Below are 24,463 nucleotides of genomic sequence, written 5' to 3' on the forward strand. Positions count from 1 at the left end.
ATTCCCGGTAACTTTGTAATTTTATCTCGGTAATTCTACCACAGTCGATGGATAATATTGGCGTTTTTACCGGGGTCCAGTAAAATTACCGAGAAAGTCAATAATTTCACCGAGGTTCCTCGGTGAAATTACCAATTCCACAACTGGTAATTTTACCAAGAAAAAACTGGGATCAAATAGAACCCCGAATTCTTGGTAATTTTACCCTTTTCTTAGTAAATACACGAAGATTTTTTTTCAGTGCATTATTCCTTGGAGTTCTGACAGAATTTCTTGCGCACGGAGGAAAAAAATCATGGCAGTTTTGAAAAATTGTCGTTGAGAAGTTTTCCATTTGAAAAATAAAATATGACAAGAAGACTGCAACGTCGCGAACCGAGATGCCGGGCTTAGAAGTTTCATCGTCGATTTGCATGATCATAGGAGGAGAGGGTGGTCCTTTCTCCAGAGGAGGGGGAATTTTTTTTTATTTTTTTGCCTCACCCTTTCAACTATTGACAAAAGTTTCTGTCACATCAATGTGAATTTTTGCGAACCGCACAATATGCACACATTTTTACTCCAAAGAAGCTTGGTTTTCTTGGATCAGAGCTGATTACTTTCAAACCGGCAGTCGAGACCATCAACTTGTAAAACCTGATATTCTCCACAAAGATCACCGCCCTCACTAAATGAGAAGAAATAAGAAGTAAGGGTATCGTAAAATCAACACGGAAAAAATTAAACTGCTGAAAAAGTGACTGCAATATTTCAACGTAGATTTCACAACACAAAAATGCTACTTTAACCACTATTGTAAGTTAAGTTAACCGCGGGGGTGGTTAAAAAAGTAGCATTTTTGTGATGTGATATCTACATTGAAATATTGCAGTCACTTTTTTAGAAATTGAATTGTTAAATTAGCAAATTATTTTTTTGTGTATTCACATGTATTTTTTGTTGAGACAACACATTTCTTTTTACCCTTGTGTGTTCGAGTGCGGATGGGACTTCACAGAGTGTCGGGAGCGATCGCGGGCGGGAGGTCTCACATCTTACCTTACCTTAACCTGTGCCTGTGGCCACCTTTACCTGTGATCCCGCCGCTTCGGACCGTCCAACGGCGGCGGCAGCGTGCCGGGTGCCATGCCGTCCCGCGACGCGACGCAAAGTCACCCGCGCCGGCCGGGTCGTATCTCTATCGGGCGACATTCACGTAGATTGGTATGTCCGATGGTCAACCTTTCTCGTTATTGACTCGTCCTCCTGAGTCGCCTCCTTGCTCCCGCAGGACATTCCTCCGCCGCAACCGGGGTATGGGTAAGGGCTCGTGTTGAGGGAGGTCTTTGGCGGGTCTGCGCCCTTCCTCTGCGCTAGGCCGCTGCCGGTTCACTTTGTCCCAGAGGACATGAGTCACCACCGTTCGTTCAACTGGGGTAATAAATTATGCAAGAAAGTCGTTTCTAAAAATTGCGAGTTTTTCACATCGATGGCCTAAGTCGGAAACGGCACATGACCAGGGCGATGTTTCCAAATTTCTGCTCCTATCTTATTTTTTCCAAGAGAAACAAGCCAACTAGATAGCTTGAAATATATATCAAGAATATTTTGCCGTCAGATAAGATAAATCGAGGAAGTTTTCAAGAAATTACAATTCCTAACTTTCCAAAGACAAAATAAAGTAGAACGGAAAATCTGCAACGTCGCAAACGAAAATACGTGGTTTCCCAATTTGCCAATGAAAATATTCCGCAGGATGAAACTCCTATATTAGCAATATTTTCAAGAAAATTGGAAAAACATCGCAAGAATATTGAGAGAATACCGCAAACCTCAAACAGCTTTTATTTTATCAGTTGTGTGTTCTTCTTGAATAGGTGATATCTGTAATTAATATAGAAATAACAAGGTTTTGTAACCTAATCTAGATTGCGTACCTCACAGGAAGCTCTACACTGATTATTCTGAAATTGAAGCGTTACAAAGACTATGTCTTTCCTTACGAGGCAACTGCATGCCCCTTCTCTTTTGCAAAGTAGGCAACCTGCGCTTTTATGTGGTGGAATAGTGGTATTCAGCCAACGGTGACGGAGTAGGTATTGTTTGCGCGTATCCTCCATGTAAAATGCAAGTATTTAATTACAACTCGTGTTGTTGTGCGTGTAAGTTGGTAAATTACTCGTTTGGCGTGGTAGCTTGCGTAGTTCACACAGTGCAAAGAATCAAATTTCTCGCGAAAACCAACTCGAGGATAGGCTCTTGAGGTGCGACAAATGTGAACGTCAAGCAGACACCAGCAGAGTTTCAACCAGTTCAAAACGTTCTTTGTGGTTTTCAAATGAAGATGTCTAATGGACTCGGTAGTAAAAAAAGTATAGAATAATTACAATTGCACGCTACAATTATTCTATGAATTGTAAAATTAAAACATATTTCGTATTAAAGAAAAGGGGTCAAAATAAAAAGTTTTGATCAACTCAATTCTCCAGAGTAAATCCATTTCTCTGTTCGTAGTAAGTAACCGTTTCAAGTGCCGGAAAAAAACTAACCAAAAGGACAAGAGCGAAGAAGATGCGAGACAAAAGTACACGCCAGGTATCGAATCCGTTACAATTGCAAGATCAAAAGAACGCGGTATTGAATTACTCAAGAAAACGGGGAAAAAAATCCTTGTACTCAAAACAAGTCTGAAAGGTGAGCATTGTGACAATGGACTCGGAACCTGTCGCTTTACGGAGGCCTCCCTTCGGAGCCCCTCCTCGGGGTGTTTTGGGTCCGAAGTGCGAAAAAAGTGATTAATGAACGGCGAAACAGTCAGAAGCTGACAGAAGTGACAAAAAGTGCGGAATCGAATTACGGGCGCCCTGTGCGGTGACCAGGGGACAAAAGGGACGACGTGGACCGAGTCAGCGAGAGGGTTATTTCAACCCGTCGACGTGGTAACCTGAGCCCTCGGCCCCGCCGTCGAGCCCTCGCCGCTTCGCGCATGCATAATAACGTTGTTTATTTTGTAAGATTAACACTTCATTATACACTCGTGTATCAAATAATTCTCGCGCCGCGGATAAAAATCCGCGTTATGAGCGCTGGGCGTGAGGTCCTCCTTTGTTGTCAAAATAACCGGGAAATTAGTTTTAATTACGACAAACATCAAATTCTCTTAAGTTTCTTGGTAATCTTTTGAAAAACCATATTTGGATCAAATTTAGCAAAAAGGAACCAGCCCGAATACAGTGTTTTTAAAATTGTGCAACTTCTTCTTTTCTTTTAAAAATACCTAATATGAGTACAGTATTCTTTAAACAATCATTTTACTTTAAAATTATAACAATTTCTTGATGAGAAGAAAACACTATTTGCTATGCTGAGAGATTTTTCATATACGTATGACGCGGCTTCATTTTTACAACACTGTAATCACGCTGGTTCTTTTTTGCTAAAAGCGATCCATTTAAATTTATAGATTTAATTGTGGGTCTCTGTTGTTGTGCAAGGTATTCTATAATGGTAAATTTACCTGGTTATGTTATGACTGTTTTAACATTTTCAGCTCATCTAACTTTTTACGAAAAATTATTTTTAAATTGAAGACATGTGTAATTATTTGAGGCTTGCTTTTGGAAAAACGCAATCGTTGAAAGCAAAGTTTACAAATGAGTTCAAACGTTGAGCAAAAGAAGTCCAGAGCCCGGAGCAGAAAGCTTACCTCAAGAAAAGTCGTGGATGTCGCATTGTAAATCATCATAAATAGGACACTTTTAACGAATCTCTAGTGAAACTCCATAATTTTTAAAACAGACCCTTAAAAGAAATTACAGAAATTACTAATTTTTTGCAGTGAGGAATTGGGCCCTTAGACGGCAGGAGCCCAAGCTGGCAACAGCGGCGCCGAATCAAACTTTTGAAAAACTGGTCGAGCGGCTCGGGCTGTCCTCACCTAGAGTGACACTAGTGGCTAATGGCACATCTGGACATCCAGGGCCAGGGCCCAGCGTGCGTCATTTTACACCCCGAGCATTGTTCTTGGCCCGCTCGAACGGCCATCATTATGCCCGATTGTTTCCCCGCTATCATCGCCGCCATCATATGGGCATATTCTTCCCGATCCCGATCAAACACCAAGCCGAAGCCTCTCCTTTATAAGAAACCGGGATTGTTGACCACTCAGTTGGGGTGTCGTAATTACCCCGCACTTTCCATTCAGCTTTGATACCGTTGCCTCTCGAGAGGGCTCTTCAGAGCTTTTGTAGGTGTTTGCACAGCGGTGCGCTTTTGGCTGTTACCGCTTTGTTTCACGACCGGGATCAAGGTGCTTGCTTCGAGTGCATGTGGGTTGCCCAGTAGCGTAGCGTAGCGTGCTTTGCGATTTATCGATCAATCTGTCATTTAAACTGATGGAAATTGATCGATAAATAAGTTGTTCGCAACGAACAACTAAATGATCGATTCTTTGCCTAAGCTTCAAATGAGGAAAAATCGATTTTCGATCAATTAACGCCTCGCCACATGGGTTGCCGCCGCGGACCTGAGAGCTCGCCGTCGGTTCCACTTTGAAAAGTCGCGATGTGAATTAACTGAATGGTCAGAAATTGATGGGAAAAATCAGCATATCCATGGCTAAAGTGCGGGATCATGTAGTGACTTCATTGCGATGTCTCAAAATTTTAGCTCCTATTTTATTTTTTCAAAGCAAAACAAGTCAACTTTATAGCTCAAAATTTAATAAGAATATTTTGCCAGCAGGAAAGAAAAATCAAGGAAATTTTCAAAAAAAAAATACGTTGAGTGATATTTCAAAGAAAACATAAAGTGTGACAGGAAATCTGCAACGTCGCAGACGGAGATACTTGGTTTTGTCGGACTTGGTTTTGTACTTTCGGCCATCGATACGTAGAGCAGTGTTCAGCGAAGACGAACAAAAGATTTCTGGGTATAAAAGATCCGCTGATTGAAAATATTAGAAGATGTTGAAACTAATTTTCACAAGAAACTTTTTATTTACCAATAATATCGTACTTAAAGATTAAAGAGTTTAGAGACCTTTAAACTCCCACCAAGATTTAGTTCTTAAGTCAATAATGCGCAAGTTAAAACTAAAGAAACGAAAAAATTGACTGCAGATACTCAAACGACCCTCACCTAAAAATTAAATCTTTAGCAGCCAAAATCATTTTATTTTACTTGCCTCATTCTTCGTCGACAGTGGAGCAAAATCTAAATCCAGCATCGAAATAAAAAGTTGTCCTACTTTCCTTCGAGTAATTTTTTTTTTTTTTTTTTGGTGGGTGCTACAGTACTTAACATGCGTTGTTTCAAGCAAGATGGGTTTAATAGGCTAAAGTTTTCAAGTTGGAAGGGTTAGCGACTCCACGCGCACCGGTAGCGGCGCGGACGTGGCGTCCCCATTCAACGCAGAACGCACTTCCGGCTCTCCGGAAGACTCCACCCGTATCCGGACAAAAACGTGTACAGCCCCTCAATAGTATCCTGACAACTATCGAACCACTGTTGTCCAAGACACGCTTATATGTACTCACGTTTAACACGGATGACAAGTCACCGGCAGCGCACACTTTTGACGGATCGATAGAGCCAATCAACCCCTCTGCGTGGAGATCAATGGTTTTTTCTGACGGGGAGACTTTGCATTTAGAAACGCTTTGCTTTTTTTTTTAAATTTAGAAACGTAATTTTTAAGGCCTCTGATTGATCGAATGTCAATTTTTTTATAGAATATTGACGAAAATTTGATGAAAATTTGATAAACATTAACATCATTTTGATGTTTAGCGGCGGTAACGAAATTATGGCATTGTCGGCCGTGACGGCCTTTATACCTATACTTTTTAAATGAAATTAAATTAAATTTATTAATTAATTACATTTTTTATGTTTTCAATGAACTATTAATCACCTCAAAAACGGGAAATTCATCGCAATCTCTCTTTCTGCGTCTCAAAAGAATTAGTTCATAACTCGCAGGATTGATACTGTAGGATTTTTTGATGAAATCTCCATTCGATGAAATCAAATTCCTGATGGGTCTATATAGTTGATTTTTATCTAAAATAGGGGGAAATAATGGTGTTTTGCGGATAATGTTTCGAAATTTTCAGTTGTGGGAGCTCTCCTAACCCCGAGGGATCCATGCAAGGAGTACCTAAAAAATGAAGGGAAGGTAAGTAATCCGAAGAGAGGCAGATGAAACGCACGACAAATTGGATAGGGAATATGATTATTTCAACAAAAGTTGACAACACTCGGCACTGAAAGAGCGGAAGTAATGATTTGCTTGAGAGTAGATGTATCATTCAAGTAACAAACCCGTGCCCCATCGTTGTCTCTTGTCGTCCATTCTTTTTTCACACCCACAATGCTACTTAGGCTGAACTTCTCTTTGATGCAAATACACATTTGGATGTATTTTCGCCGTACGGCACTATGTGCATTATGACGTGTGCCCCGTTATGCATGTATTCTTATGGGTCTCAGGGCTCATGTCTTACTTGATGCACATTGCTCCGTTTGGCAGAAACGCGTCCATTTAAGGGATGCGTAGTGTGAGTTATTCTCAAGTGGGGCAACTCAGATAACTGATTTAAATATAGGTCAATGAAGACAACAATTTTTTTCCGGAGAGCACTTTTACAAATGTTACAGCTCATACCCTGGTAGGCTCGCTTCCATTTACAAATGGAGGAATTACCATACCGTTTCTAGAGTTCTAGAACGAGCTCTCGGATCGTAATTTAAATTGGACGATCGTTTGTAGTGAGGAGCTACTATTTCTGGTTCATCGACGAAAGCAAGTATCCTGGTAGAAAGCCTAATGACGCATACATTGTCTCTGAAATGAGCCAGAAGTAGTAGCTACCGATTAGAAAATATTGTCCGATTATGAATGAGGGGTCCGAGACACGTGTGAAGGTATATAGTTAGAAAATTGGTCATCTACATGTAAACATTAGGATATTAGAAAGTAATCGTAGTCTCATGACACAATAGTTCAAGAAAAATTTCAATTCATACACTGAAAACAAAACTCCGATCGTGGTAGCCGTGCTTACGAGCTACATAGACATAACGTCCGCGTTCCGAGCTCTGAGGCCGAAAGTTCCGGGCATAGCACCCGGAGCAATCGAAGCTACGTCTCCAGGACCCGGAACTTTCGGCCTTTCAGCCCGGAACGGACGGTCTGTCTATCTAGCCCGTAACTTTTTCATTCAACGCAATTTTTTTAAAGTTCTAACAAGATGAAAAAGTGAATGTATACGCGATTTAAATCTTTGGAGACTTAAACGCTAGGTAAGAAAAAAAGACCACATTTTCCCCACTTCCGGGCGTAGCACTCAAAGCAACCAAAGCTACGGCTCCAAGACCCGGAACTTTCGGCCTTTGAGTCCGGAACGGACGGTATGGCTATATAGCCCGTATGTATCACGCAATGTGGAGATCTACAAAGTCACCCTCCGCAATGAGAGGTGGCCATGCTGGAAGTGACACCGTTGCAAAGGCGCGAGCCTCACTTCATGAAACCTGCCGCGAAGTGACCTCGAGCGGAGCAATCAAAAGGCGATCATCCGGGGCTGCCGATCGCGGCCGCAAGAACAAAAGCCGGACGGCCGCAACGCAACGTCTCGATTAACGAGTGGAGAAACAAACAAAAAACCACCGGCAAAAAAGCAAACAAACGGAGCGACGGGAGCAGGGACGCGCCAGGGCCCGATCCTGGATCCCAGATGCTCGACTCGTCATGTCGCAGGTCCCCGCTAATCCTCTCGACAGACACTTGGAATCCAATCCGATCGGGACACATCCACAATTGAGCCGAGGTGCCGAGTGATTGTTGTTTCGCCCCGTGTTGCCGCTGCGCCCTTGGCTGGATCCAGAAGACACCCCGAGATTTGCTGGGGTAATATTTTATCACAAAACTTTGACCATTCTTAAAAAAACGAAATTTGGGAATTCAATACCTGATTTTCGGCATCGTCCTCTTAAGACCTGGATATTTCACTATTTGTTCAGTGCTCCAACCCTGAAGTCATTTCAACCCTTTCATTTTCACTTTTCGCACCGCCAAAAAATGTTGAAAAATGAATCTCCCTTTAGCAGCTTGAAATAGAACATCAGAGCTCTTCCGTAAGCTATTCAATGGAGTCAGAGCAAGCGCCCTAGTGGCTCGACACAGAAAAAAATTAAATGTTGCTTTAGATTCATAACGTTAAAAAAATGCGCGACAAGTATAAACTCTGATGTTACAATCAAAGAAATGCTATGTTAACTATGCCCCCGGTTAAATGAACAAATTCAATGTTTTTTTTTTTTTTTTTTTTTTTATTAGTGTTAAGCGAACTTTCACAATGAAATTATACACTTTGTTTCTAAATTCAAAATAAATGTGTGAGTACAAACGACCGGGTAGTCTGTAACTTATCTAAATGGTTAGAAATAATTGGTTACTAAAATTAATGGTTCAAACCAAGGGGCTGGCCAGTTCCCACGGTTTCACCCGTTTGAGGCGTCTAAACTCATTTGAGTTGTCAAGTAATAGTAAAGCCTCGGTGTTAGGATGGTGATGGAGCCGTCTCTCATAGTTGGTTGCAACTTTAGTTATAAATTGCGAGACGGTCTCCATCCCCAGGTCTCTATGGATATCAGAGTTACGTTCATACCATCGTGCTCCGACTATCTGTCTCAGAGCACGATTTTGGACTCTTTGTAAAATTTCTATATTGGACCGTGCTGCACACCCCCAGATTTGAGCTCCATATGCCCATGTGGGTCGTACAATTTGTTTATATAATAGAAGCTTATTACTAATACTTAACTTAGATTTTTTACCTATTAACCAATACAATTTTTTAAGTTTGAACAAGCATTCTTCTCTTTTGATTTTTATGTGTTCCTTCCACTTTAACTTAGTATCTAGGTGTATACCTAAATACTTGGCCACTTCTGAAGGTTTTAATAGGACTTTATTGAATATAATGTTAATGTCCTTGATACTACGGTTAGAGAATATCTTATAAATAGTTTTTGCACAATTAAGTTTGATGTCAAATTCAATGTTGTGTTAGAATTTTTTTAATGTAAAATCAGCAGTTGATACTTGTCGCACATTTTTTTAACGATATAAATGCTAAATCAACTTTCAATTTTTTCCCGTAAAATTAGAAAATGATATTGTGAGTCGTTTTGCCACTGAATCTCTGGCACTACTAAAATAAATGGCACAAGACGTCTTGCCCCAAGGACACAGGTGGTTATGCGTTTCTTACTCAAAGGGCACGGATTCTTGACGTAGACTTGTAATCGTCGCAACAGGTTCAAAAACCTTAGGTACTCTTCCAGTAAACTTGGTTTTTGAGGCGAGCCACCCTCAAAATCGCAAGTAACGAACGAGCTGGCACCACTGACCGTTAACAATCAAGTCGAAATCACAGCTGGAGATAGCACTGGCCGGCCGGCCGGTGTAGAACTTGTTACCAGCTTAAGTCTCTGATCGGAAATTCATAGCCTGGTCGTGTTTATGTTTCCCCAATTACTGATTTGAATCCGCAAACACGAAACAACTCGGATTTGAATTCGTAAATGAGCTTTGTATTTTAATGCCGTTGTCGAAATGAGTACTGTCCGGGCCACATTGGTCACTGTGGCCTGTCCTCGGACAGTGGTTTGACTTGAACTCTGGCTCATCTCCTGACACATGTGGTTCAGGTTTCAATTGTGAGTTTGGATTTTTTTATAACAAGTCCCTCACCCTTTTCTGTGGAATCACTTTTAAACTTGAAAACATTGTAATGAATAATATGGTGTAAGTGTCTAAGTGTCTAAGTTTGAGACTGATGATCCCTATCCAAAATCTCAATTATCTGAAAGAAATGATTCCCGAAATGAAAATTCTTTCTATCAGCTTCTAGATAAGGTGCACTTGTTTTTCATATTCTAAATTGTAAAATCTAAACTTCACCAAACCAACCAATCGTGTCAGTGTCAAATCGCACACAGAGTAAAAATTTGCGCGCTTTAAATGATAGATTTACTCGAAGTTTTTATACACCCATGATATATTTATTTATACGGTATGTTCTAAAAAAATCTGCAAAAACTTGTTGGACTGCACACACGTAAATTTTGAGAAGTAGTCGTAGATTTGCTCAAGGGTGAATATGACTCACGTAGTTTCAATTCAGTTATTATTCTATATGTAACAGTTAAATGCAGGTTTTTACGTCTAATAATGTGATTAAAATATCTACTAGAGACCTTTCCTTAGAATATTCAGTTTCTGACAACTAACATACCAGCGAGACCGACATACCAAATAGTTGGAGAAAATGTGGTCTCTTTTTCTTACCCGGCGTTTAAGTCTCCAACGATTTTTAATGCGTATAAGTTTATCTCCTCATCTTGAATGAAATTTTAAGAAAAATTGCAAATACCGTCAAATCACATGGAAGAGGATGAATTTGCCTCCATCCCGTAAGAGTCCACGCGAGTCATTCACTGTGCCCTCATTCTCCAAAAACGATAGACCGGCCCATTTTCGCGCGTACCGTTCTCCTCCCGAGCGCGGCAGGACTTCCGCGATATTCTGGCGCACCCCGTAGCGTCACAAAGTTTCGCTTAGCAGGCGCATTCTTCACTTCCTCAGGTGACCGCGTAATCGCAAAACTGGAAGACAATGGGGGTCTGATGACAGCGGGCGGGGGGTTCGGCGGCAGCGGGTCGCGGATTTCGGTTTTGGCGCACGTGCGCTCGTGCCGGTGGTGCCCCGTGCCCCCCCTCCCCCCCACCCCGGTATAACGAAGAAATCCGCCGGGACCTGATTTGCATAAACCCGGATTCCAGGAAGGATCGGCTCTCGGCGATTGTTCTCCGGGAGAATCCGCTGCGTAAGGAGACGGCAGATTAGCCGTGCTCTAATTTACTCCTTGTAAAATTACACGTTCGGGAAGCGGGAGGGGGCGGAGAGGTGATTGTCATTCTCTGGCTTTGGATTACTTTATCAGGATGGTTAAGGTGTGTACTGTGCGATAGGTCAGTGTAATTCCATCGTATTTTGACTTGTATGAGCATTAGATAGGGAAACGACGCGCTAAATCAGTACGTACACTGGGGAAAAAAAACACACTGGATCAAGAGTCCAGACTCGTAAAAACATCGACAAGAAAAAGCACTCTTGATTCAATCGGATTTTTGCTTAAATCAAGAACAAGACCTCTTAATTTGAGCGGATTTCCTTTTGACTTAAGCAAAAATCTGAGTGAATCAAGAGTACTTTTTCTTGTCAATTTTTTCAAGAGTCTGGACTCTAGATCCAATGTGCTTTTTTTCCAGTGTAATAAGGTGGTAAAATAGTGCTGTGCCCACACCATTGTGTGGGGAAAACAGGGCCAAAAAGTTCAAAAATTACAATTCGAGTCAAAAATTTAGCAAAACATATTAGAGTTCAAAATCTTTTACTTTAAATACAAATTGTGAACTATTTGGACTTGGTTTCCCCTCAAAATAGTGAGGGTCCAGCGCTATTTCACCACCTTTTTTCATACAGTTCGGGCCACGTTTATTATTTTTTTTCACGTTAATCAGTACGGTAATTTAATTACTCGAACTTCTCCTAGTATCCTTCCTTTTACGTTTTGTCATGATGAAGTATTTTCATTATGAACTGAATTTGAGGGACTTCATGGAAACGAGTAGAAAATATGTGATAAATCCTGCACCTCTTCAAGTGATCAAATACTTATGTCAACGCTGGATGAGTTTGCACGATGGCCTCCGTTGTTTATTTTTCGGTAAACAGAGGTGTTTACTTCCAACGGGGCCAAAATGAGGCCGCTATGTCGGCTATTTCTATAGGAGACAAATATTTTATAAAATACCACGTTAGGGGAAAAAAGGACAAAAAGTGACAAATCGACAACTATATTATCACACAAAGGCCAATCGTGCGAGAGAATAGGCACCCTTAACGTCTTCAGCGTAGCCAAGTTAGCTAGAATAATATACTGAGTGCATTTTATCGGTCGCTTTTTATATTTATTCTTTTCCGTGAATTATTGTGCAGATTGTCTCAAGCGAAAAAATTGATCCATGAGCTTCTTTGGTTGGCGGTTTGGTTGGGAAAGTATACTTTCTAGAAATATTCACGATGAATTATTTTCAGCAAAGTAAACTGTATGAGCAACAATGAAACTCGTAGGAATCAAACGCAATCGAGGAGAAAAATTGAACAAAGAGACATGGTCGCAAAGGAGCCAATACTGCTAATTAAGATAGTAAAACCATTATGTTTTTATTAATCAAAACTGGTCAAATCACCTAAATAAAACGATTCAAAATGGCGGCCTGCATACAAAAGTTGCCGAGAAGTGATCCTTTAACTTATCTAATTTTTTATATTTTTGCATTTCAGAGGTCACTCCTTCATGATTTCAAGTGATGAAACAGATTTTTCCTCTATTTCTTTTTTTTAAATTGTTTTCATTTGTTTTAAACAAAAAGACGATTCAATTATCTTAATGTGATAAGGTAAACTATGATGGTCCTAAAAGACTGAATGTAGTCTTATAATATCGCTCAGTATTTGGTTTTACGGGTCAACTGTTACATCTCCGGTAGCCATCACTGGAAAAAAAAACAAAAAAAAAACAAAAAAAAAAAACATTGATTCTAGAGTCCAGACTCTTGAATACATTGACAAGAAAAAATACTCTTGATTCAATCGGAATTTTGCTTGAATCAAAACGAAATGCGCTTAAATTAAGAGGCTTAGTTATTGATTTAAGCTAGATTCTGATTGAATCAAGAGTACTTCTTCTTGTCGAGAATATAGCTTGAATTGAGAACCAAGCCTCTTAATTTAAGCGGATTTCGTTTTGATTCAAGCAAAAATCCGATTGAATCAAGAGTATTTTTTCTTGTCAATGTTTTCAAGAGTCTGGACTCTAGATCCAATGTGTTTTTATTTTTTTTCCAGTGCAAGTGCATATTCTAAATTTGGCACTACCGACCCAAAACACGCGCGAAGACGCAGCCGCGAATCGCGTGCTCGAAGAATCGAAGACTCGCCATCAGAAAAAACCAGACCGAATTCAAGTCCCCAATCGAACACTCAATCACCCCCCGGAACCGGACGTATCCCGCAACGAACCCCCCCCCCCTCCCCCCGGCGACGCTAACAACGATTATGATTAAACATTCCGTCGCGACACAACGACGACACTCTCTTGCCAAAACACACAGCACCCCACCGACGCTGCCATCTCGGGGAAATTTCGCACTCCAAACCCGACACACCTGCTTCCTCGACGTGAAAGAGGCAACAGCGCTGACACTGACAAATGAGTGTCGCACAATTACGGTACGTCTTCATCTCTTTTTAGATCCTTTTTTTTTTCGGAATCATTTTCCGTGATTAATCACAGTTCACAAATCGAGTGTAAATAACCACCCCGATAAACAAAAACAGTCCCCTTGTTGACTGGGCCTATCCCCGCGCGCCGAGATCCTCGGCCGATAGCCGGGGCGCAGTTATGGTTTCATAAACGCACCGATTAAATCCCGTATCGATGGCTATCGGTACTCGCTGCTAATCGAAGTATACCCCGGAGCGACTTTATAAATGAGTATGACGTGTGTTTTTTCAAGTGCCCCGTTTCGTCATGGTTTCTCCTATTCTTCCCGATCGGGTCTCTATTAGTTCCGTTGAAAAAACGCGCGCTCATAAGCGACGCTGAAAAATGATCGGGATTTTTTTTTAGAAAAAGGCGAGGTGCTGCTTTTCGATAGTCGGCTCGCGTAAAGCGATGAATTTATTCGAGAGGGCGATTCGGAGTTGTTTCCGTTGAGTGTGTTGCCGTTGATTGTAGCAGTGATGCTATCGGCAAATCGTGACTGATTAATTGAAAGAACGGCACGGGAGGTCGCCGTTTCTCCTGATTAAAAGTCCCTTGCTTCGATGATTTTTGGGGAGAATGAGCTGTCGTGTGCAAACAAACGTGTAAAGCGCGCCGTTTTTTCCGGTTAAAGAACCCCGCGGAAATAATTGTCGGCAAAGAAAAATTATTATCAGACTTCATAGCTTTTGAGATTAATTAACAGTAGCTGCTTACACAATCGATTGCCATTCATTTAGAATAATATAAAGTTGAAATTTGTACCTAATTCGCATGAAAAGTCGTTCAGTTTTCATTTACAGATCAATGATGAAAGGATGTAAAAATGATATGGTCAACTCGAGACTGGGTCTTTTTTTCTGGTTTTTTCCTATTTTTTTTTCTTTTTTTTTAAAGTTTTTTTTCTTGATAGAGTAGGAGTTTCACGAGCGAAAGTATATAAAGTTTAAACATCCATATGATCCTCTAATCGTTCCTGTCCAAGCATTGAGTGTGTGATCGAAAATAACCAAAGAAAGCCAAACAGATGATCTCATTTCGACTTGGATTATTCGAAAATATCTAAAAAATTGGAACCTAAATGCAAAAGCCAAAATGTAATTTGATGGCATACGATAATTTTAGAGCATTATTGCTGCATGACTCTTGATTCTCATGCTGATTTCAATGATTAGATGCGCAGTGCATCATAGAGTCAAAATTCCTAGATTTGCAAAAAGAGAGAGAACGCAAAAAATGAAACTGAAGGAGTATTTTACTAGTAACGGTTTAATAAAATGTTTCAACGTTTGATAATGCGATTAAAATATACACTAGATACCTTTAATTAGAATAAATTAAGTCTCCGCACTGAGAAAAAAAGTACAATAATTTATACCGAGGAGTACGGTGCGCAGTAATACGGTTACCTGCACCGTACTCTCGGTCATGTGAACCGCAGGGTGCGGGAGTGCGAACCGAGCCGTGAGAGGCCGCGGCTTACTTGACCGAGGTTCTTCCGTGGAAAAAATTCCACGGTGGTACGGTTCACATTACTGCACATCTCGGCTTTTCACTCGGGTGAAATCGGAAACGTTCGGGTGAACAAATTTAAAGTTCGGTTTCTAACCGTCTTTGAGCAAGTGAGTGTTTTCCACGGACTGGTGACTGCAAATTTTTCCAGACATAATTCTTTTTCAATCACAAGTGCATATAAGTATAATGATATTTGAATTTGCCGCGTGTGGTCCGAGCCGGCAACATTTGGACAGCTGGAGCTGGGTGAGTGAGAAATGTGCACCGTCTATCAATTCTGTTCTCTGTGATCATCCTCCTTTGTTATCAGCCACGCTTGTGCAGTGTCGAATGCTTCATTTTATCTCAAATCAACTCTCATATCCCTGAATAATTAAAAAACAGTGCTGAGTTTTTGTATTTGAAACTCTGAATTGTGTGTCTCATGGCTTATCAGTTACTTAAAGTACTCAGGAACGTCCATTTAGGCACCTCTTTGTTTCATCAACCTTGTGCCTCCAGGATCAAGTTCGGCACTCGTTGTAATTTGTGATTTCTATTTCTTCCAAAGCCATGGTAACGAAGTGAGAATGTTAACGTATCTATACAAAAAGGAGACTATCTTCTTCCGAATCAGTTCTACAGAGTGTGCTTTTCTCACGCAACCGAACGTCACAGATCCAGCTTGTCTCGTTCCAATGATTTTGTCTAACAATTGAAGTACATATGTTTCTCAGGTACCCACCTACAGTTTTCAGTAATCCCCTTTGTTCTTTTTAGTTAGTTTTCTTGTTTGATGAACCTGCTCTCCTGAATTTAATAGGAGTCTGATTCAGAGAGATACATGAGCCCATCGGTATAACCTCAAAACATCTTCCTCCTTAAAGAGTAATTGATAGCTGTATGACTTTTTAAACAAATTACTCAGCTGATTGCATCTTGCAGTCTCAGTATTTGTTTGAAAATTTAGCAGTGTTGATTCATCTATTTCACCCAATAGTTGCAGCCTCACTACTTAAGCTTACGCTCTTACCTTAAAGATTGTGCAATTATTGTCAGGTGCGCGCACAGTGAGTTGTTGCTTAAATGCATGTTACCTCTACATATGGACTTTCATCTTATAATTTTTGAAATGAAAATCAGTGGTGCATCTATTATTTAATGAAAGGCGAATGAAAAAAAAACAAACCAGAAAGTGTAGTGTACTCAAGAGATTCACATCCAACTCTGCAGAAAATTCATACCTTCTGATTCAATCGCAAAAATTGTCTGGTGAGTCAGTGTTTTATTTTATTCTCCGTTTCAACACCATCCATGTTCTCTGCAATTGTGACCGATCAGGATATTCTCACATTTTATTTTATTAACGACTCTAGTGCTCTTCGCAGGGAGAATTAGTTTTAGCATACCTACATTGAATGTCTTATGCCCATCCAACTTCATATTCTAACAAGAACTAGATATTATAATAAGTTGTGCAGTTCTGTAAACCTTTCTTGATACTTAAGTTTTAAAATGGTGTATGCAGAATTTGTATTTGTATTTCATGAGAGTGATCTTTAATCAGTTCTCTTCAAGCAAGTTTTCTCACTGACTTGAATAGAGATACTGTTCCTTGCATGAACCAATCATTGCTCCTAGACCTAATGAGGTATTTTTTTTTATTTTTCAATCGTGCTTAATTCTTGTTTAGAGAGATGTGTATGTGTCAAAGGCAAATAGTCAAATTAGGCATTTTATCAAATACCTAGGCGGATTGTCAAATTTTCAGATGTTGCGAGGTTTCTTATGTTTTCACAGAGACCTCTCGAATTTCCAATATTTAAAGTGTGAAAATCCATTAAAGTACAGACTGTTATTGCCTTTCCTATTCAAAAATGCTCCTCACATTTCTTCAGCTGTCCAAATTGTGAAATAAGTTTATTTTATTAAATGCTGTGTATTTTGAGATAAATGTGCAATCTAGGACTAGAAATAACTCAGGTATTTATCATTGTATGAAGCAAATTTCTACAGAGAATTCCTTCCCACATGATCAGAGCATTATTTTGTCTACAGTTAGTAAAATAATCAGAATTTCAGTCTAAGTGAAAATATTTGACCATTTGCCTAGGCATTCAACCAAATGCCTGATTTGACTATTTGCCTTCAACATATACACCTACAACGACCGATCAGCGATTCAAAATTGGGAGGAACTGAAGTTACTTGGGAATTTAAAAAAAAAATGAATTTAAGGAAAATTAGGAAAAATTAATAACCAGCTTTTTCTCTCCCTGCACTGTTTTTCATGCCGAACACCAGATCATTTTCCAAATTAAATTTTAGGCTTCATGGCATCGATTTTGATTAAAATTTGCTGTGCTGTCTGACTAAATATTTTCAAAATTATGACACAAGAGCCCCGCTTTTGAAGGTCCGAATGTCTTTTTTAGCCTCAAATAGTGACCGAGGGAGGTCTCTTCATTTTTCATTTAAATTTCTCTCAGGTATTAAAATAAACAATGTGACTTTATTATTGCAAATTAATACATGAAGTCGAGAGATTTAATGAAAGGGGGGGGGGGGAGAGATGATTCCAAATTCCCCTCAATAGAAGACAATATCCCATGTATCCTCTGGGAGGGATGCAAAAATCCCTGTTGGTCTTAGCAGGACCAACGGGGATTTTTGCATCTCTTCCAGAGGGTACATAGGATCTTTTCCTCTATTGAGGGAAATTTGGAATCATCTCTCCCTCTCCCCTTTCATTAAATATCTCGACATTATGTATTAATGGGCACCCTAGCCCCCCCCCCCCTCCCCACGAGAAAAAACACGGCAGTCAGGAGTACCAAAAATGGGCACTCCCTACTAGCGTGCGGTAGCGAAAAAAATTGTAACTTCATCTCTTTTGAATGAAGAAACTATTTATTTTTGTAGTTGCAGCGAAAATTTATGATAGCTGTTACTAATACTGAAAAATTCAGTCATTGGAGGGGGGGCCATCCGGAGCCCCCCCCCCTCCTGCCCCAGCAGCTACGTCACATCGCCCTACCCTTACCGGCGCACCCCTAAAAACGTCGGTAACGCAAACCGCACCACCCCGGTTGTGCAAATCGCAGTTCGGTAGCAGGAACCGAGAGTTCGGTACCCTGAATCGGGAATCTCGGTACCCCGAACCGAGAAGTCTGGTAGTAGCTACCGAGGATATACTGTAGTGTAAACCGAAACATTCGGTGTTCAATATCGGCCGTACTGTGCGGTACGTGCTAACGCACTGCGGTTCTCCTGACCGTACTTTTTTTCTCAGTGCGACAACTGGCATTTCAGCGAGACCGGCGTATGACTCGTTGAAAGGCAGAGAAATAAACAGGGAAAATATGGTCTTTTTTTTCTTACGCAGCGTTCAAGTCTCCGAGGATTTGCACGTTGCGCGTATACCTTGATCTCTTCATCCCGGCAGTGATATTCAAATAACTTGCAAAAACTGTCAAAGCAAATGAAGAAGATGGATTGGCTACAAGCAGCGGGTTGAAAACTAGCGAAATTGAAATTCAATTTTTGCGAATAAATCAGGGCTGATTATTTAAGCTAAATTCTTGTTGCCAAATGTGTTCATTGCGCCGCGCCGGCGTGACCAGCAGAAGGAGAAAACTTTCTGCAATTCTGCTGCATGAAATTTTCTAAAAGATAAGATTATGTTAAAGGAAACAATGAATATGATAAACAACTGATTGTCATGATCTCAACCCTGTATGTATTCCGTCATGTTTTTCCCCCGCTAAAAATTTGGTCCTTACTTTTAACTTGTGTAGTGATTAGATTTATAATATTGATGTAATCTCAGCTGACTTGTAAATATCATGAGAGAATCAATTACAATGGGTGTAAATGGAGCCCGAAATAGTAAAATTTTACAATTTTAACGGGAACATGAATTTAAGCGTCGCAACCGAGGGAGAAACGATGTCTTCAAATAGTGTCTTGAAACCTCTCTCATGGTTTCATGCATGGAAACTCCCTGTAGTATCTATGAGGAGAAGAAAAGAGAATACTTTGAAAGAAAATTTTTCTATGGAGAACACTTACCTCGAAATTTTTGGATAGTAAGACCAGTTAGTCTGAATTTTTTTTTCCTTCTGTAAAGAGAAATTAAGGGCCATACTATTGAGAAACACCGTTTGGGATGCAGGAATTAAATAGCAACTTTGGGTGCAGCAGCGGGGTGTGAATGATCGATTATCTATATTTCCCCACAAGCTCCAGTAAAGAATCGATTGTTTAGGTGTTCGTTGCGAACACCCTGCCTATCGATCCTTTGCCGTAGGTTTGAATGGCAGATCAATCGACATATCGCAAAGCACCGCCACTGTTCGGGCCTCTGCTTAGGAAATGAGGAAATTTTCTCTCTCATAAAAGTAAGGTGTAATTTTATTCCGCAGGTACCACGGAATCGCAGCCGAAAAAAGTAAACCCCGGCAGAGGGCAACGCCGGATCGTAAAGCTTTTTATGCCCGCTTCACGTGCGTCCCCGGGGCAAATCTGTAATTCAAATTTTCACTTAAGTTTACAACTTCACTTTATGACTTAATTGTCTCGTCTCTCTACTTTGCAGCGCACGAATATGCCAACAGACGCTCTCAGACTTGTTTGCTTTTCAGGCCCTACAGTCGCCCCCCCCCCTCCCCCTCAACGGTCAAATTCGACTGCGACGAGCAAATACACTTTTACTGGTTTTCGCCTCCAGAATGCCTACTTTTATGCCAGTGGCGTGGCGTGCTGTGCGATATATCGATTGATCTGCAATTCAAACCTATGGAAAAAGATCGATTGTTAAGGTGTTCGCAACGAACACCTTAACAATCGATTCTCTCTACAGCTTCAAATGGGGATGTATCGATAATCGACTGTTTACGCCTCATCACTGTTTTATGCGAGAAAGAACCAGTGTTTGCGAACGGACGGGTAACAAGCCTAACTCAGCCGAACCATCATTAACTCGCGACCCCTTCACGTAATGCTGATACGCAGGATGCATGGCTCAGGACTCAATATGACTTAGGCGGCTTTGGCTATGAACGTGCGATTTAGCAACATTAAAATGAAGCTTCGACTCTATTTGATAGGAAAATAGTTGCAGAGGCTTCTTATATTCCTGGTAGTTCGGAAATTAATGGCAGCTTTTAACCGCTATCTATTTCTAAGTAGCTGCCTCCGGTTCCTACTGTTTGGAAAGCCACCCGAAAGTCCGGTTGGAGATAATGTGAGGCCGTAAATGTTTTGGACATTTCACCGGTTTTATTTTGACCCGACGCCGAGGTAAGACTCCAGCCGGGTGAGCGGAAGGAGTACGTGGCCAATGACCTCCGTCGTATGAGTGCCCAATTATTTATCCATCAATTCATTTGTTTTCTTTATTGCGAACGCAAATAAAGTGTTTTCTGCTCATCCGATAGGGTTGAGGTCACTGATTGCTTTCAAAATTTAAAACGTGGAATAACTTACCTAAATCATTTCACTAGAAAATCCCACCTATAATAGTTACCGGATCTATATCAGCAATTCTTTCGTTCACGATAACTATCGTTAGATTTACGTTAGCTGTCTCAAATTTTGTAATTTTGCCCATTTTGATCTGATGAAGAACTGTATAGTTTTTCGGTTAAATCGCATTTACCGTTTACTTATAAACGGTAATTAACGTTAGTGCCCTACTTACGCTGTTTTCCACTAAACTGTTTTTATGAAAGTTCTATTCCTTGGTTTCCTTGGTAACCTTTGTTTGCTATCAGCTGATGTTTTATTTCAATTTCTTTTTTATTTTTTTTCATTTTTTTTTTAAAAATAAATCCTTGCTAGGTTAGATCTATTTTTTTCCAGCATTTATTCTACCTCCCCCCTCCCCACAGCTCATTTTTCTAGCTCCATCACCCTCTCCCCTCAACTAATTTTTCTATCGATTTTATCATTTTTTTTATGGCATATCTTGCTCCCCTACCACAATTTTTTCGGGGTTATAGATATTTTAGCGGCCTCTAGACCCGTGATTCCAGTCACGGGCATTTCGCTACGGATCTATATCAGCATTTCTTTCGTTCACGATAACTATCGTTAGATTTACGTTAGCTGTCTCAAATTTTGTAATTTTGCCCATTTTGATCTGATGAAGAACTGTATAGTTTTTCGGTTAAATCGCATTTACCGTTTACTTATAAACGGTAATTAACGTTAGTGCCCTACTTACGCTGTTTTCCACTAAACTGTTTTTATGAAAGTTCTATTCCTTGGTTTCCTTGGTAACCTTTGTTTGCTATCAGCTGATGTTTTATTTCAATTTCTTTTTTATTTTTTTTCATTTTTTTTTTTTAAAATAAATCCTTGCTAGGTTAGATCTATTTTTTTCCAGCATTTATTCTACCTCCCCCCTCCCCACAGCTCATTTTTCTAGCTCCATCACCCTCTCCCCTCAACTAATTTTTCTATCGATTTTATCATTTTTTTTATGGCATATCTTGCTCCCCTACCACAATTTTTTCGGGGTTATAGATATTTTAGCGGCCTCTAGACCCGTGATTCCAGTCACGGGCATTTCGCTAGTTAAATTTATAACGGAAAGAAGTGAGTTCCAAAAAGTGTTTGAATTGAGATGAGGAATTTTTTTCTCTATCGTACAAAGTGTCGGGTGATGAAAAGTTGCTATTTTCCCCCAGAATACTCGTTTACGTTGCTGAAAGCAAACACTAAAACATGTTCACATTTCAATAAGAGAAAATGAAAAATCAATGAATAAAATTCAAAAAATACTGCTGTGTCGCGCAGCATTTTTCCTGACCTAGTTTTTTTAATTAATTAGTAAAAAATACACTATTTATTCATACGTAGCTGTTACATCCCTCAGACAGACACCTGCGTTCGCGAATTGCCGTCGAGGTCTTTTTCTCTGATCAAGTGCGAATCAAAAACTTCGCTTAACTATTCAAAAGCAGCATGTTACCACTGCACTCCCTTACTTCTAACGCAGACTAAGTTCCTTTCATTCATCATTAAAAATCGACCGGTTAAAAGTTCACTCATTACACTGTGTATTCAGCGAATCAGTGCTCCACTTACCGAATAAAATATTTTGCACGGACAATGCGCATATTTTCTTCCAACGATCGGTCCGTTATTTACCTTTGAAACCACGCCGTTGAGATTGCTTTACCTGAATCATGCTATACAGGAGCATAACGCAATTTACGTGTCGGATTCTTCGCGATTTATTTGCGCCGAAGGCTGTGGCTCAATTTTGGCAGTGAAATAACGTACAACTCAGAAACAATGAGATACGGACCGAAGGTGCACCGTAATTTTGAGACGAAGGTGTAATTCAGAAGCCGCGTGAAGGGAAGGCACATGCACGTAGATGGGTCTGCCCATTGTTTCATGACGTCTGACGCATGAGGCCGAACCACTGGTCCGACATTCTGCCATGCCAAGCAAAAACACTCATAAAGTTTTGAATGTTGCCAAATTTTATTCAATAATATACACATTATCCAAGAAACTTTTGTTCAGTTTTCCTCCAATTTTTCTTAGAATTTTATTTGCAATTTAGTCTAAGGTATATGACGATTTTACAGGAAGATATTTATTATTTTCTTCATAAATAAATATTTCTTCAGGGAACATTTTGCAACGTCTAAATGTTCATGTGACGTTTTTCTTTGCTGCAAAAGAATTGTTGTGTTACATTTTATTGACGGGTTATTTATTACCTACCGGTCGCCCCTCCCCCATCACCCAATCACGTGCGCATATTTTGAGTGCCCAGACATACACATTCTACTATGTTACCCGTACCCAAGTCAGCCTACTTCCTCAAGTGCCAAATTTTACACATCTATTCTGTGCGGAAGAAAACATTTGTTGAGCAAAAATCATAGTATGAAGTGACAATGGGAAAAATCACCAAGGAAAATCGGCTGATCAGGTTTCGGAAAATATTTTGCAGTGACAGATGGTTAAAGGACGAAGTGCACACAAAATGTGATGAATTAGTGTTGAATTATTAGGTTGAAACTAAGAGGAAGGCATGAAATGAGAGAAGGCTGTATACTCCAAAAAAATCTGTTTTTATTAAACATTTAGCGGTGCATTTATTGGAAGTGTAAGTTGGCAATCACAATGTGGTTTAATAATAACTTTAACCTCCTCCGCGGCGCTGCGGCGCCGCGCTGACCGCACTGTGTTTGACGCAACGCGTGAAGTATTCCTACAGTCTTGTAGGCGCTATGCATTTCACGCCGACCGCCCCTGAACGCATTCTGTGTTCGACGCAATGCGTGAAGTGTTCATGAAGTCTGGTAGGCGCTATGCGTTTCACGTCAACCGCTGCGCAGCTGACCGCACTGTATTTGACGCAATGCGTGAAGTATTCAAGCAGTCTTGCAGGTGCTGATATGTGCCACATGCCAACCGCCGCGCCGCGCTGAGGACTTCTCCTTTTCATCTCAAATCCCCATCATTATTGCTCTCTGCGCCGCGTCACTCCATGCCAAATTGCGTGTTTTCTTGTGTCACCGAAAACCGAAAGACGCTTTTCTCGTTTGTAATTTAATTTCTGAATCCGCTTTTCTCTAAACCTATACTTAAAAAAATTGCAAAATTTGCCGCTACCTAAATTTGTCGCCATGGGCCGTGGCCCATGTGGCCACCCCCTTAATCCGGCCCTGGGAATTAGACCTTCCCGGAAAACTGTTTGTCAAAAGTGGGGTTTGGCGGTATTTTGAGGTCTATTTCAGCATTCATCTGAAATGTTAAAAGTCAATTGATTAAGTTATCATTCACGCAAAAATAATATCAAAATTGCACTTTATTTAAACCAGTCATGCATGCTTATCTCTGGGTTTTTTTTTTTTTTTGGGGGGGGGGGGGGGCTGTGCCGTTCCTCTGCTCTCTGAAACGTTCATCAACGGACAGCAGTCAGCTGCTAGCCTTGCCAATATTCCCTGAACAGAATATGAAATGTAACCGATAAGTTTTAACTGGATTCCTTTTTTTTAGAATTAATTGTGAATACCAAGAAACTATTTTTTTTCTTTTTCAGTATCAACTTGCATACATAATATGCATCGACAGTAAAATGACGAAACGGTAACTCTGAAAAAAAAAAAAAAAAAAAAAAAAAAAAAAAACATGCAAAGAAAAAAAAAATATTTTAAAGGTACAGAACTGAGCACCCTCATTAAGCGACAGATGAGTCTCCTCGGAATTATATATCAGAAATATAACTCTAATTTGACATCATTGTGCACATGCAGACACAGCAGTCACTTCATTAATGACCCGAGTTGATAAAATTCCATCTGCCTTTGTTTCAGTTCCTCCTCTCTTTGTCTGTCATTTTATTTGTTTTGCCTACCCCCGACTCCTCATTTTATTGCACTTTTTGCTCATTTTCGTCGCGCGCATTTTTCGTGAACTTGCGACAGTCTTTATCTACCTCTCGCCGACAACGTGCAACACAGCTGAGGTGCATTTAAATGACATTTAATGCAAGCAGTTGTTTCGAAGCCCCCTCCTCCCGTTCGACGTTGCAATGATCATTACTGATGCACCCCAAACTT

The 24,463-nt window shown here is 40.3% G+C and overlaps 1 protein-coding gene across 1 annotated transcript in view; it reads right to left on the reverse strand.

The window, feature by feature from the left end:
- Polr3C (RNA polymerase III subunit C) overlaps nt 1-1,495 on the reverse strand; it is a 316,833-nt gene extending 315,338 nt beyond the window's left edge. The window contains exon 1 of the mRNA XM_019041681.2: nt 1,485-1,495. The gene's annotated coding sequence lies outside the window, so the exon portion shown is untranslated. The remainder of the gene's footprint in view (nt 1-1,484) is intronic.
- Nucleotides 1,496-24,463: the final 22,968 nt, after the last annotated feature.

This window comes from Bemisia tabaci, chromosome 3, assembly GCF_918797505.1.
Source record: "Bemisia tabaci chromosome 3, PGI_BMITA_v3".
In the NCBI taxonomy this organism is placed as follows: domain Eukaryota; kingdom Metazoa; phylum Arthropoda; class Insecta; order Hemiptera; family Aleyrodidae; genus Bemisia; species Bemisia tabaci.